This window comes from Cyprinus carpio, chromosome B17, assembly GCF_018340385.1.
Source record: "Cyprinus carpio isolate SPL01 chromosome B17, ASM1834038v1, whole genome shotgun sequence".
Lineage (NCBI taxonomy): Eukaryota > Metazoa > Chordata > Actinopteri > Cypriniformes > Cyprinidae > Cyprinus > Cyprinus carpio.
This window is the reverse complement of record NC_056613.1, coordinates 17791660-17808526: the sequence shown is the minus strand read 5'-3', so window position 1 is coordinate 17808526 and position 16867 is coordinate 17791660. Positions and strand designations below refer to the sequence as shown.

The window sequence follows — 16867 nt, the reverse complement described above, 5'->3', positions numbered from 1 at the left end:
TTTGAAGAATGCTGGTAATAAAACAGTTGAGGGTCCCCATTGACTACCATAGTATTTCTTTCCCTACTATGAGTGAATGGGGACAGGGAACTGGTTGGTTCTTCAAAATATCTTTGTGTGTGTGTGTGTGTGTGTGTTTAACATACGAAATCATCTTATACAGGTTTGGAGTGTGAGTAAATGATGACAAAAATGTTATTTTTGGGTGAACTGTTCCTTTAATATTTTAATAGTAGACATTCATCTACTGACCTAAAGTTCATCATAACAGAAAACAACAACAACAACAAAAAGTTTAGTCAGGTATTGTGCTGCCCTGGCAAACCTTGAGTTCATAACCATCTTTAAAAACTTCATATAGTCTCATAACTTCCATTCATATGGTTGCTTCTTTTTATTTTCTGTGCTCATCTAGATGCCCTTTCTTTCTTTAATATCTCTATCATATGAAGGCTATGCATTCATCATTCCTCATTCAGTCTATCAAGTCCTTTCTTAAAGTTTATATGGTATAATGTCCTTGAAGTTGTCTCTAAACTAGAATACACCATAATGACTACGCTCCCCTCTTTTTTCAGTCTTTATATTTGCTAACATATTAATTTATTTCATTTAGGAATAAGTGTTTGCACAAATTCTTATGTACCTATTTGTTTCCTTTATTATCCCTTGATGTGTCAGTAAGACTGAGATTTGCTCTCCAGTTTGAATGAATTACAGCGGGGATTTGGATGACTCTGGTCCAACAGTGAGTGATTGAGATGAATGATCTTTTATTGTCATCCATTTTGTGGATATGATGGGGGAACACATTGTGACCCTCCACTCCAAGCCACTGGAGGCCATGCTGGCAAAGGGGAGAAATGATGATTAAAGACGGAAGAGCCCAATTGCAGAATGTGGTTTAATGAAGCCCAAATGAAATTAATAACCCTGGTGTCCCAGCAGAAGACCAACACAAATGAAAATATGTTATGGGAGCTTAGCGTCTCCCAGATTGTTCATGTTTCAAGGTGATAAGGATACTCAAAGTTTTGCCCATAACCCAGAATTTAAAAGAGTTTTGCTATAATTAAGTAGCTCACTAGACAGTAAAGGACAAACTAGTTCTACAGTCAAAAAATGATTGTCCTGCTCGGATTTATAGGGTACAACAAGAAAAAGACTCAAAAACACTCTAAAAGATTTTATTTTATTTTATTTTATTTTTATTTTATTTTATTTTATTTTATTTTATTTTATTTTATTTTATTTTACTATTATTTTTTTAATAAACACATTGATCTTGCAAATAGCCATAGATGCAATGAGTAAAAATAAACAATTTTTGTTTTTAATAATTTTAATTATTTGACTTTATTTTATTTTATTTTACTTTGCTGCAAAATTTCCATGATCTTAAATATTTTAAAATATATATTTAATTCTGCCAATTTATATACAGTAGTTAATAAGAATTCCTGCGCTATATTTTAAGACAAAATAAATGTATAATCAAGTTTATGATTTTTTTTTTCAAAATTGTAAATAAAAAATTACTATTGAAGTATATTTGACAAGAAAATACTATTTTTGTCTTTGTACTTCAAAATTTCCTGTTTAAGTATGTTACTTGCAATTTAATTGTAATTATTTGTAAAATTTACTAGCAATTTCTGAGTGAAAATTGTTTAATTGTTTGTAATATTTATTTTTTTTTTGTTGTTTAAATTGTTTTAGCTGTGTTCTGATCTGATCTCTTTCACTTAAGAATTACTCATTAATTTGGTCCTGACCAGCTGGTTAATGAACAGTGTGCCCTAGTTAACTATTATTGTTGAACCTGAGCTATTCTAGCTACTGATCACAAGGAAGCGACCGCTGGGAAAGAGCGCACACTCTCAGGAATCACGACAATGCCGAGGTATCCTCTCATTTCAGGGAAGGTGTCTGACAATGTATGAAGCATGGTGGAAAGCAATTCATGTGTGTGCGTGCAATATGGCAGAGCCTCCTGACTCTCTGACTGAGTGGATGGGCTCTCCAGGCTGCTAACAGCAGGGGAGAGCAGTGATGAGCTCATTCCTGTCCTACTGGCAGGAAGGAAGCAGCAGACTCCAGACTCGCAGCCCCCAGGCCTCAGGTGCTGCTGCGCTGCTCATTTAGCTCCTGGCTGCTTTGAGAACACACCAGCAACCACCGCAGGCACACGAAAACCTGCTCCGAGATGATCAGGATCACCTGCAACAAACAAAGACCACTAAACCAAAGAGATGTTTTCTTCTTTCACTTTTTATTTAATTTGCACCCCATAGGTTCTCAATATTAGAACGTATATCAGTTAGCATGGCCCGTTGGCCCCTGCTGGTAAAGGCTGTAATTATACACTTTGCAGATTTTTTTTAATTTTTTTTCATTGTCGGCCTTTCAAAAGCAGTCTTATATTTTAACTAGACTTTAGGCAATCATCATACAGAATATATAGCTAAAAGGTAATTGGTTTCTGTAAATGAATGGGTGTTTTGTTAATCATCTGTGCTTTGAGATTAACTTCTCGTCGCGTAATCTGTAAAAACACCAATAATTAGTAACACTGTTAAATGTAGCAATCTTTAGCAAATCTCAAAATGAATCTATTTGAGTTCATGAGTCTATATGAATACATTTTCATAAACTATAAAAAGTAATACCGTTTGTGCTGATAGCCTAGTGCGCAGTGTGCGAACATACAGTATAACGCTGTTGTGTTGTGGGCGTCCGGAGTTCGAATCCTGGCTCGAGGACATGTCCTGATCCTGCCCCCCACCTCTCTCTCTCTCTCTCTCTCTCTCTCTCTCTCTCTCTCCCAGTTTGCTTCCTGTCTACTGTACACTATCCTATCTTAATAAAGGCAAAATGCCAATAAATAAAAAATAAAATAAATCTTTAAAAAAGTTATACCATGCAATTTTTACCTTAAAAAGTATTTCTAGCCTTAACCCATAAAAAAACAAGTTTTGCTGGTATAAATTATTTAGGTTTTTTCAGTAATATTAATATTTTTGACTTCAGTAGAACTAGTTAATTTAGATGTTAGCATTTTTTAAGTGTATTGTATATTATAATGTTGTGATGGCTAATTTTACTTGTAGCATTCAAAAACAATTGATTTCAGTTTTTAGTGTTTTTTTTAATTTTATTTTTATTTTAAGAATGTAATATACAATTTTAAAATCAGCTTTTTATCGTTTATTATCTGTAACATGAAAATAATTTTTAGCCTATTGTAACGGCCAGAACTTAATTCTGTGCATTCTTAACTGTCATTGACATGGATCTTTTATAAATGGATGTACTGTACAAGTTGGTCAGATGTGTAAAAATATCAAAGCATGTTAAAGATGGTTACAAAATAACACAGAACAGAATGTATTATTTTGGAATATTTACTCATCACTCATGAAGTAGTATTTCTCCTATACTGTTTTATGCGATGCTATAACATAAATGCATATTCAAAAGCTGCCACTTGGTGGATGAGGTTCATTAACACATGGTTGTGACATCAATCTTTAGCAATGTTTCCAAGAGCGACTCTACCCTGTGAATTTGACTGAAATGTCCCTTTTTGGCAGTGTTAGCGTGAGAGTGAACAGTGATGTGGATCTGAAGTCACAGGTGTTGTCACCTCAGGGAACAGGCGGCCATGACAAAGACATCTGACAGGATACACGACTCACCTATTGTCAGGTGTCTGTTACACTGAGTCTGACGATGATGACGGCTCCCTACAAGACTTCTACCAAAGCTATTCGGATTCGTTTGCTTTTCATTATCACAAGCTTTGTATTTGCGAAACATCACTCTGGAGCAGAGTTAAGCAGTCTTCAGCTTTTCTGCATTTGCACACAAGATATATCAGTCATTTGCGGCAAGTCACTGTTGTTGTGAGATTATCAGTTAGGCCAAGTGTCCATATAAAACGTTTTTTATTTATTTATTTATTTTTAAAGTTTTTAACTATTTTAATCGTTTTAGAAATGTTGTTTTTTTCATAATTTTTATTAAATATTTTTACTTCAGCTCTAGTTCATCATTTTAATACTTTAACTTAAAGTATTTCTGTTACTTTACTGTTCTGTTACATTTCTAGTAACACTTTACTAAAAGCCTTTATGTATAATGCATTATAAAAGTATTTTAATGCATTAATTATGCCTTGTAATGCACTTTACTGTATAATGCATTGTACAATCTAATTGTAACCACAGTTATTACATTATAACACTTATCAATTCATTGTTACACTATGCATTTCAAATTCGGTTATAATTATAATGTATTACAAAGCGCATTCTGAATAATTTTAATGCATTATACACCCTTTAATACCCCTTTATTATGCATTATACAAAAAGTTTTAAGTAAAGTATTACCACATTTCCTATTTTCATTTTAATTATCACATTTTTAGCGTAATATTTATATTTTATTTTAGCCTTATCTCAATTACCAAAAACTATTCTATAAGTTTTAGTTAACAATAAAACACTGCATATGACATAAACCATGTGTTTTGTAAGATTTTAGTGTCGAAAAATCACTACAAAGATTTTCTGTATATAATTATATCCAGTTTTACATCTTTGTGGCCAAGAATAACACTACAATATACATGTTAACACTTTTATAGTTCAAATAATGCAGTTTTAATGACCAAATGAATTTTTTTCTAAAATAAGCTTCACATTTTTTTATTTTAAACTGCCCTCCCCCCTTTTTTGTGGTAGATAACATTATACCACAAAAGCTGTCAACTGAGTTGCACTAGAATTAAACCTGGAATATAGCAGACACTTAAATGTCTAAATTTCATTACATATTTTCCTGCAGGTCTTCGTTGTCCTTTACAGGTGTCACACTTTCTTTCAGCATTAGCTACATCTGATAAAGTGCTGGTCAATCTGGCACAACATTTCTCTATTACTGGATTCATTCACAGCTGTTCCCCCCTCCGATCGCTTTTTCCTCCGCCGTCATTCACTGTTAGTGCAAGTGCGCTTCTGCTAATCACAGCCATGTCCTCATCTGCCAAACAGCCACATTGCTAAGAAGCTCAACAGTGGAGCTCCTGCCAATTTTAGTGCCACTCTTGGTGGCAGCAGCAACACCTGTGTCATCTGAGACTTCTGACCCTCGGTCTGTTTTCCCTTTCTGTCTCCCCTCCCTTCTCTCACTCACTCACTCCATTGTTTGTCTTTTCTGCTGCACAGCACAACCTGAGTCACACACAACAAAATACTTTTTGTGTTTTTGGAAGCAGAAAGAGCATGAGAGATAGTGGGGGGAGGGGGAGGGGGGGTGCAATAAGTGCCAGACCTGGGACGTTTTTCTTTCTCTCAGGTGACTGGAATGCCATCAAGGACACGACTTGCAGGGAAGCCTGTGCAGGTGTTGTTTGTTGAGCTCTCAGCAAGGGCTTTTGGTTTAGGTGTCAAAAGACGACCAGGCTAACCAGTTTCAACTATGTGTACGTTGTGTGTCATTGTCTGACGGGCTGCAACTTTTTTGGGACTCAACTGCAAAGCACCTCATCTGCCAGTAATTCCCAGTGCACATTATCCAAAGTGTGGTTGTTTTTGCCATGTTTCTTTTGTATGTCACTAAAAAATAAACCAAATGCATTCTTCTTAAAGTTCTGGGAAAAATTAATGTGGGTAGTAAAGCGCAAATAATTTTGGTTTTGGGAGAACTTAATGACAAGTGCATTAGAAATATACTGAAATATCAGATTTTGCTCGCAAACTTTGGTATTGTGGATAATCTGAGCACGGTTTGTAATGTTGAGATCCATTTTGTAACCCTAGAGGACATGTGAGAGTCTTTATCTCAGGTGAAACGTCTGAGAAACGTGAGTTAAGCTAATGTCTCCATTTGTGCTCCATTTAATGGGTTGAAATCGAGTAAGTTGAAACCCAATACTTACATTTAAAAGTGTAATCTGGCATTTTCTCTCAAAAGAAATTCTGTTGGCGCACAATAACTGGTATAGTCTGGGCCTCAAAGGATCCATTTTTTTTGTATCCTTCATGGCCCGGGAAATGAAGGATGCATTTCGAGGCTGCATTTGAAGGAGTCTTTGAAAGGAGAACTGCCCCCACCGACTGAGCCTGGTTTCTCCCAAGGTTTTTTTCTCCATTCTGTCACTGATGGAGTTTTGGTTCCTTGCCGCTGTCGCCTCTGGCTTGCTTAGTTGAGGACACCTATTTTCTATCGATATTGTCAACTTAATTGCACAGATACTATTTAAACTGAACTGAGCTGGATGATGACATCACTGATGTCAATGTCAATGATGAACTGCTTTAACTAAAAAATTTAGTGTTTACTATTGTCCTTTTGCATTATTGACACACTGTTTTCCTATTTAATACTGTAAAGCTGCTTTGACACAATCTGTAATGTTAAAAGTGCTATATAAATAAAGGTGACTTGACTTGACTTGAAATGTGACAGCTTTCATTGCACTGCTGTGACGCATTCAGTCTTCAAATGCAGCCTTGGAAGGATGCAGCCTCTGAATTGGGAGTCTCAGTTATGAGAAATAAAGTCCCAGTTATGAAAAATAAAGTTACAATTATCTGTTTATTTATTCAATTATTTTATATTACTCTGAGGATGAAACAGACTTCCATATTATCTGCACTGACTGTGTACTAAGCGAGCCCTCGAAATACGAACAAAGAAACAACGGAGTTAATTCTGTTTTTGGATTAATTATTCTGCGCTTCCAGTGCTGTTCCTCTCATACACTTGTCAATGTATTGATGAAACATTTTTTTTTTTGGCTTTTTCTTTCTTTTGCAATTAGAAAATGTAAATCAAGCAGGTGCTGCTGGCACCATTTGGAATTTGTATGTATTTTACCTGAGGCTTCAGATCCTCCCTCTTTCTCGACATTACACCATAGAGAAGCTGACACACACAAACACACACACTCCGCTAGCAGCTTGTTGTTGTCAGTGCAATCACGGCGCCTCTTGTCTGTAGACTCAACCCGTTCTGACAGCCCCTCAAGATACTGTGGTCAAGGTTACTCTTCCATCATCCTGCCATTTTTATCACTTGACTCCACTGCACAAAAATGTGAGCATTGCTCATTCTGCTCAGAATTTTCTCATTCTGTCACAATGTTTAGCATGCTGTAAATAACTCCACAAGAGCACAACTTCAGCTAGTTTAGTCAATTATTATTATTATTATTATTATTTTAGGTTTTGTTTTGTTTGTGTTTAGTTTGTTTTTTGTTTAGTTTTTTTCTTTGTTGTTTTGTATTTGTTTTATTTATTTATTTATTTTGCCATATTTCCTTGCACATTCTCACAAGTACCTATACACTTTTTAAAGAATTTTAAGCTCCTGTTTGCCACACATTGCATAACTACAGTATTTGGACTCACATTAAAATACCTGTTGGATCTGGATCCCTAGTTACTCCTAATACTCTGTGGGAAAAGATTGTTCTACTTTCTTATTAAGGGAATTTACATTGACTAAAACAATAACACTAACAACCAAACAAAAACCTAATCATTATGCTAATATTAGGACAGCAGAAAGTAACTTTTCTCAGGGCAAGAACAATTTCAGAGGCCCACTGCTGAGAATTAGAGCCATCAGGAGTGGTTTATGTGCACAGTACTTATCTCTTTGTGTTTTCATGTGCGGTCTTTTTTTATTTCACTGGCAAGAGTCTTATTCCCACCAGCTGTCGGAATGCATAAAAAAACAGGCTTGTTGTTAAGTCTAGGGCTTAAGTCGCTGCCAAAAAGAAAAGCGTGGCGAATAACGGCATTAATTCTGTGATTTGAGCCACCACTCACACCCGCATTTAAAAGTGCTTAAAAACTAGCAGCTGGTGTCAACAAGGTAATAAAACGAGATGCAGGGGAGCACTCAGTGCGATTAGCGTGTGCACGTGGGACACCCGTGCAGGTTTAAACAGTAGCGGAGGCGCGTGCGACTCGCTGGCATGCAAACGTGCTGCGTGGAAGACAGCAGCCCCTCTGTCACCCGGAGAAACTTTCTTACCCTGTCTTATGCTACATTACAATAGCTCCCATCGTCATCTTTCTCTGTTTGTTTCGATAGCTTATGAAAGGCTCACTTACATTCCCAAGTCTAGAACTTTTTTCAGAACACATTTTTGCTCCAATTCCCTGCAACTGGAATATTTGTTGTCTAAATGTACACAAATGATTGGAATTAAGGCAGTTTGTTGCCTGCAGCCATGTGTTCAGGACTAATGTGATTAATTAGGAGTTAAACTAACCTCAATTTCACCTCAGTAAAAAATGGAAATGTCAGAGCATTGGCCTAGCGATTAGCATATATGCGCCTACTGTAGGCTACACACTGAGCTGTGTAGTAAGTGTGTGTATCTGGCTCACAACGTGTCCTAATGCCTAATGCGCTACCCCTCTATTTCTATTTTGGTCCTTTCTCACATTCTATTAAAGTGGCAAAAGGCCAAAAATATAATAAAAAAGGCGAAAATGACACTTTGTAGTTAGAAACCTTCACACTTGGATGAGAAGTTTCTCTGTGCCAAAATGAATGTTACTAACGTATCATATTGTAACAGCTGTGATTTTTATACAATAAATATGTAGTTTGAAGTATAAAAGAGAGGGGGGCTAGTTTTAAGTCTTAAGTTCTTAAGTTCCATTGTCCTCATTTGTAAGTCGCTTTGGATAAAAGCGTCTGCTAAATGACTAAATTTAAATGTAAATGTAAGTTCTATATATCAGTATAAACTAAAGATTTTGAGTCGAAAGCATAGGCTAATAATAATAATAATAATAATAATAATAATAATAATAATAATTATTATTATTATTATTATTATTATTTATAATAATTATTATTTATTATTAATTATTTTTGTTATTAGTATACCACTAATAATAACACCATTATTATTATTATTATCACCTTTTTTCTCTGACAGTGCTTAGAAACTCTATTTTTAAAACTTAATTTGTCAATTTCAATATCATTCATTCATTTATTCATTCATTCAATCTGGGGTAAATTCCATACAATTTATTATCTACAATTTGTTATTGCCAAGGCAATGTTATGCTATTATTATTATTATTATTATTATTATTATTATTATTATTATTATTATTATTATTATTATTATTATTATTCCTTTTATGTTCTTGCTGTTTTATTATTGTTTTACTGTTTTAATTTAGTTGAATAGCCTATAATTTGTATCCAATATGAAAGCTTAGCCCATATACTGTAAATTTACATTTACATTTAGTCATTTTGCAGACGCTTTTATCCAAAGCGACTTACAATTGGGGCATACATAAAATGATTCGGCAAACATACAAAGCAAGTGCTCATAATATCACGTTTTAGGCATTGTTCAAATAAGTACAAGGTAGAATGAGAAGGAATAAATAAAGATAAATATTTATTTTTTAATTTTTTTTAGGATGAAGTTAAGTAGCATTGAAAGAGATGAGTTTTCAGCTGTCACTTGAAAATTGTCAGGGATTCAGCATCCTGGATAGCGGTGGGAAGATCATTCCACCAGCCAGGAATGGTGAATGAGGATGTTCTGGAAAGTGATTTTGAGCCTCTCTGTAAAGGTACCATGAGGCGTCGTTCACTAGCAGATCTCAGACTTCTGGAGGGGATGTAGATTTGTAGTTGTGAGTGAAAGTAGGTGGGTGCTGAGCCTGTGGCTGTTCTATATGCAAGTATCAATGTCTTATTGCGAGCCACAACCGGTAGCCAGTGCAAGGGGAGAGGTGTAACATGGGCTCTTTTGGGCCCGTTGAAGACCAGTTGTGCCTCTGCATTCTGAATCATTTGTAGAGGTTTGGTAGTGCTTGATGGAAGTCCAGCCAGAAGAGCATTGCAGTAGTCCAGCATAGAAATGACAAGGGCCTGAACAAGAAGTTGTGCCGCATGCTCCGTTAGAAAGTTCTTGATCTTTCTGATATTGTGAAATGCAAACCTGCAAGGTTGAGCAGTCTTAGCAATGTGGTCTTTGAAAGTCAGCTGGTCATCAAAGATTACACCAAGGTTTCTGACCGAAGTTGATGGGGTAATTGTAGAAGAACCTAGCTGGATGGTGAAATTATGCTGTAGAGTTGGAGAGGCAGGAATGACAAGAAGCCCAGTCTTTGCCACCGTTGGATCCTCTGGTTGAAATGAGAGATAGAGCTGTGTGTTATCAGCATTGCAATGGTAGGAGAAATCATGTGCCTGTATGATGGGACCCAGCGATATAGTGTATATGGAGATTAGGAGGGGTCCAAGAACTGATCCCTGAGGATCCCCAGTGACCAGTTGATATGCTTTGGATACCACCTCTCCCCAGGCCACCCTGAAAGACCTACCAGTGAGATAGGATTGAAACCAGCAAAGTGGAAACCCTGTGATGCCCAGTGATGAGAGGGCAGACAGGTGGATCTGATGACTGACAGTATCAAAAGCAGCAGCTAGATCCAGCAGAATAAGAACTGATGATTTAGAATCAGCTTTTGCAATCTGCAAGGCTAGTAGCGCAATCTCATTTGAATGGCCACTCCTGAAAGCTGACTGGTTAGCATCCAGTTTGTTGTTCTGTGAAAGAAACAATGAAACCTGGTTGAGAAAAAAATCGTTCAAGGGTTTTTGCTATGAATGGAAGGAGAGAGACAGGCCTGTAGCTATCTGTAAGTGAAATGTTTAATATAGGTTTTTTGAGCATAGGGGTTATCCGAGCCTGCTTGAATGCAGTGGGGAAGGTGCCTGTGAGGAGGGATGTGTTGGTGATGTGTGTGAGTGCTGGTAAGAGTGTAGGAGAGATTGCTTGGAGAAGGTGTGAGGGGATTGGGTCTAGAGGGCATGTTGTAGGATGGCTCGAAAGGAGAAGTTTTGACACTTCTGCCTCAGTGAGGGGACAGAAGGAGAAGATGGGAGTTTAAGCAGTGGGCGTGGTTGTTTTGAGGTCCTGTGTGTGTAGTGGGGGGGATTGGGGTGGCCTGTGAATTGACTAGAGATTGTTCTAGTTTTGTCTGTGAATGTGGTGAAATCATCAGCTGTTATAAAAGAGGTGGGGGGTGGTAGAAGGGGACAGAGGAGAGAATTGAATGTTTTGAAGAGATTACGTGTGTCTGATTTGTGTGTGCTTGTATTGATAAGTCATTTGCGATCAAACGAAGCAAGGACAGAATGGAAATCTGTAGCTTGTCCAGATGAATGTTGAAGTTGCCAAAGATTAAAAGTGGACTGCCATCCTCTGGGAATGAGGACAGCAGCCCATCCAGCTCCTCTAGGAAGGTGGCTAGAATTTGCCTAGGAGGGCAGTAAATTACCACAACCTGGAGTTTGATAGGAGCTGTTACAGTAATCGCATGAGATTCAAATGAATTATAATTGCGTAGGGGAGAGTGGGTTGAGTATTTCCAATTGTTAGAAATGAGCAGACCAGTGGCCCCACCCCGGCCAACTTGACGTGGGGTCTGAGAGAAAGAGAAGTTGTTAGACAGAGCAGCTGGGGTTGCTGGGTTTTCTGGATGAATCCAGGTCTCAGTCAAGGCCAAGCTGCTGATGCAATCCGTATGGATTGTAAAGAAAAAACAGAAATTAAGTCTGCTTTGTTGACAGCTGACTGACAATTCCAGAGACCCACAGAGAAAGAAAGAGGTGCAGTAGAAGATGTAGAGATAGAATGCAGGTTAGCAAGATTGTGTTGCTGTCTGTGTGTGACGTTAGAGCGTAGTCGAGAGACAACCGGAATGGTTTGAAAACACATGATAGAGGTGGAAAAGAAAGGACAGGAAAGGAGAGTGTGTAAAGGGAAGATAAAAATAATACTCAAGTACGTTGGCAGTTGCGTTGCTCGGTGAAGTCACGCAGGTAAAGTCGGAGGTCTTTATATACAGCGTAAAAATAGTAAAAATGTAGAAAGACTGAAATAGTACTTTCTTGTAGAACGTACTCCAATCATCTTTGCTCTATTTACTACTTACTGTAGATAAAATCATATTCAGTGCATTACTTAAGTAGCAATTTTTAAAAATTGTTTCAAAGTAAATCCTACACCAAGTCTTTTTCGTACATCATACCCCACTTTTTTATTGACAATCTCATTTAGAGTATAAGCATATGTTCTAAGATATAGTCTATTGGGATGTTTTTGGTCACATTTGTTTCTCCATCCGTTGCTTCTCTCCTCTCTACCTACAAGCAGCATGACGACCATATTTAGAGCATCCATTTTTGTCTTGACAATTTACAGCAGTTAGTGCTCCACCCTGAGCCATCTGGTCTCCTGTGCCTCGCTGCACGGCAGAAATACGCTATGTATAATTCATTTAACAGATTATCTTTAGAATAGATTAATACAATAACGACAGTGTGTGAAAGGTCATTTCAAGTACAGGTAGCTATTTAAAGTAATGATCCCTGTGTAACTGTATAAAGCTTTCTGACAGTCCACATACTGTAGTTTATTGTGCGTGTTCAAACGCTTGTGGGGGAGGGTTCCTTCAGACGTTACAGAGTGAAAATATGGCCTGTTTTTACATTAATCAACTGATGTGTAAAGGACAAAGACCCAAATTATAAAGATCTGTCAGTTTTGACAAGAAACGGACGCCTCCAAAGCTGAATTGCTTCAATTGAAGGGTTGAAATAAGAATAACTAGACATTTCAATTATGTCTAGAGATGAAGGTCAATAGAGGTTGATGGGAAAAGAAAAATGTTTTATTAATTACGCTAAGGGAGCAGTTTGGATTAAGGCTAGGGCACAAGGATTATTTCCTGATTCAATAAGTTGCTTTTCATCACCATTAACACATTTCTTTATATTCTCTAGAGGCACGTCTGGGAACGATGTTTACTGTGAGATTGTTCAACAAACCTGCACCAGACTTCGATTTAGCACATAGTACTGGATCCACCCAGGGGACTGGGTCCAGACACAGCTGTTCTCTGTGCTGTGGTGGGCCGTACCTGCAATAGAGGCTGCATGGGATTTGAACCGTTGCTACAAGACCGTGCCACCAATTTTTTATTTATTAATTTATTTATTTTAAGTCGAGGAATATGATAATCAACCTGGTTTGATAGGGTAATTAACTTGGCTAAATGAAAATCCCATGAGATGAAAGGACGGAAAACAGATGTTCCATTAAAAAGGAACACGTCTCGTGAAGGAGTGTGTGAAGATAAAGGGAGCGTGTTGAGTTGTGCTGGCAGCGCTAGTTGACAAAACACCTGAGTTTGTGGCCATATAATGCTGCTCTTTTGTTGTTACGGGGCCTTTATTTGGGTACAGCTGTGCAGTTTACCCATTTCTGGGTTTGATGTAACATTTACAGAACTCAGGGAAGACAAATATGGTTCAGGACAACAGTATAGTATGTGTGTTCAATTGGCAGAGATGCTTTATATTTGATTTCAAGGGTCTCATTTCTTGTGTGTTTCCTGGGAATCAAACCAGCAATATGATGATTTGGTATTACTAGCTTTTCCAGTTTATCAGTACCAACTTATATGGAAATGAAGAACTTGGTTTGCAGTATTAAGGAAACTATGTTTAGACTGAAACAAATCATACACAGCAGACAGTTCACAACAAAGAAACAAACAAAGAAACAAACACATGTATTTACCTTTATCTCCAAAACTGACATTTTCCTAAATAATGTGGTATTAAATTAATAAATACAAATGTATTTACCTTCATCTCCAAAACTGACATCTGTCTGTCTGTCTGGATTAACTGATTTGTTTAAAAATCTGATAAAAATGAATTATTTGTTCATGCATTGGACTGATTCATGAACAAATCTTATGTTGCTACTTCTCCCAAGAATGTGCCAAGAAATACTAAAATGATTGTTAAGATTTTCTGTGAATGACGACTGAAATTTACAAAAGTCATGTGCACCAGTGTTTTTGATTTATTTTTGACGCTCATTTGTCATTTTGGAGTTTGACATCAGCAGTTATATATTGAGTGGCTGGAAAATTCTTAAGAAAATCACTTTTGTGTTCCGACGAAGAAAAAAGGCATACAAGTTTGGAATGGCATGTGGGTGAGTGAATGATGACGGAATTTTATTTTTGGGAAAACTAATCTTTTAAGCTGGGACCAGAGAAATCAAGAAAATCTCTCTCTCTCTCTCTCTCTCTCTCTCTCTCTCTCTCTCTCTCTCTCTCTCTCTCTCTCTCTCACACACACACACACACACACACACAGACACACACACACAATGTAGCTTTAAGAGCTAAGAGAGGACTATATCAGAATTAATGTTCTGTGACTTGGAATTTTGCATCATATGATCTTTTTTAAAACTTTATACTAATGTATTAATTTATGTTTGTGTCTTCACTAAGGCACAGACTGTCTTTCTGTCAGAGGGTGGGATGACTGAACAGACTGACTTCACCGGTTGGCTGTTGACTTGGTGGATAGCAACATCAGTGGCACAACCAGAGGCAAAGTCACACTCCACGGCAAACTCACACAGAGTGAAGCCATCTGCTGCTCTCTCGCAACTCTGGAACAAACACACAAAACTGTCAAAAGTTCCCCACGATCGCCTTGCACTCTCTCTCCTTTGCTCTCTTTCACGCACTCTCTCTCTCTCTTTCCCACCCCTTTTTCGCAGACTCTGTAACACTATTCCAAGTACACATCCCAAATGCAGTCACACGTGCTTGGAGAAATGGTCACTGAGTTGTGTATGTACCTTTTGCCCTCTGACGCTGCAGTTTCCCATTGTTGTAAAATGGGATGACAGTGTAGCTGGAAGTTAAATCCAGATTTTTCCAGCATTTAATTTCCCACTGTAGTGTCAGAAAAACAAGACAAGCAGTGATGTGTGAGTCCACTCACCGCAACACAAACACTCAAACCTTATGAGTTGCTCTTGTTGCACTTATGCTGCATTCCATTCAAATCAGATAGTCAGAACTGACACATACCTCTGATTGAATCCCATTTGAGGTTCCAGTTTAGAAATGTGTGTGGAAATCCACAACTGCCAGGATTCAGGTGTATGATGTCACAGCATAGCAGTACCCAGGGAGATATTTGCTGCTATTATGTAAATATTCAAATAAATAAAACACAACAGTGAGTCAAAGTTCATGTATTCAGGCATAATAAAACCTGTTTAGCTAATGTTGATGGTAAATGATCTACTGTGCATCTGCAGGACAAATGCTAACTCATTTAGCATGTTGTTGACAGTCGAACACATGCAAAGCTAATGTTAATGTTGCCATTGAATTTCCTTCTTTGTCAGCTTATTTGTCTGATCATGGTGAAATGAATGGGATGTAAAAAAAATCCATTAGAAATATACCACTGTTTTAAAATACTTACGATTTTATAATTACATTTTTTTTTTTAAAGAAGTCTCTTATATTGTAATAGAAGTCTCATCTTATTTATTACAGTAAAAACGGTTTAAATTTTTATTGTATTTTAATATATTTTCAGATATGATATTTTTTTTTTAAATTAAAATAATTTACTTTTTTTGTTTTTATTTTTTTTTGGTGTTTTTTTAATTATGGTTGTTATTATTATCAATGTTGAAAAGTTTTTGCTGCCTAATATTTCTGTGGACATTTTTTCTGGATTTTTTTGATAAACCGAAAATACAAAAGAACAGCATTTATTTGAGAGATTGTGATTTTTTGTGACAATTTGTGACATATTTACAATGTCATTTGAAACAATGTCTTCTTATGAAAGCTTACGGTTTAAAACATAGTGAGTGCTGGAAATACTAGTATGTATTATCAAGACAAAATAATTGTATTATTATTTTTACCATAGCTAGAATGAGTACATACAGTACCAGCCTTTCACAACAGTCTGTGTGTTGTAATAAATATCGCAATCGTCCACTGTTTCCACATACATGAAATACTGTGACAGGATAGCCTGTTTTATCAGTATCAACAGAAACCCTATCTGTAGTGAACACTTCTGAACTTCCTCATCATTGAAATACAGTACTAACAGAAGTTATAAATCACATCAGTGCAGGCCTTCCTTTCCCATGATGCCAAGCATGATGTATAACTCGTTGTTGAACATATAGCCACAACATATTGAACATATCAACTGGAGCTGTGAACTCTAAATCATATTGATTTTTTAAACAATAATCTGAAGCCAGTTTTGCAGTTTGTCTTGCTGTGACAACTTACCTGTTAAGAAGTTAACTCTTCACATCAACTACCCTATCCTTCAAAAGAGTAAGCATTTAATGTTTAACTGGCAAACTCCCATATTAACATTCAACATAAGTAAGCATTTAATGTTTAACTGGCAAACTCCCATATTAACATTCAAGTTTATGCCCAGTTCTATTTAGTCTTGTGGTGGTAGATGACCAACACAACCATAACTTACATTATTCTTCATGCAGAGAAAAAGCATAGTTTTGTCCAATTTTCCCTTGCTGGTTGCCACCATATTCTCATGCCAATTCAACTTACCAATCTAAATGTAAATATTTATAATTGAATATAAAATGTAACCTTTCACCAGGTATTACAGAATTCATTTGGATCATTTCACATGCTGTTTTGTGTAAAACCACTTAGCTACATGTTTTTGTGTTTAAAATTTGTGATATTGAGTAGTGCAGTGAAAAATAAAAATGCAAGGTCTTGCGATGCGTTGTTTTTAAAAATTAAACAGTTTTTAACTTGAGTATGTTTAGAATACCGATGTCAATGCATGAGACAAAAGATGCGAACATGATGGTCAAACATATCCGCCTAGCATGTTTACAAAGAAAAACAGCAGGTGGAATACCAAAACACATTCTATGCGAATGCACCCTTATTTTTCCACATCACAT

The 16867-nt window shown here is 36.7% G+C and overlaps 1 long non-coding RNA gene across 1 annotated transcript; it reads right to left on the bottom strand.

The window, feature by feature from the left end:
* Positions 1 to 13937: 13937 nt before the first annotated feature.
* LOC109108073 lies at positions 13938 to 15450 on the bottom strand. Its single transcript, XR_002020843.2, has 3 exons — positions 14970 to 15450; positions 14735 to 14831; positions 13938 to 14542 (listed from the first exon to the last, which is right to left on the bottom strand). It is a non-coding gene; the product is annotated as an uncharacterized LOC109108073 (long non-coding RNA).
* Between the last annotated feature and the right edge of the window lie 1417 nt (positions 15451 to 16867).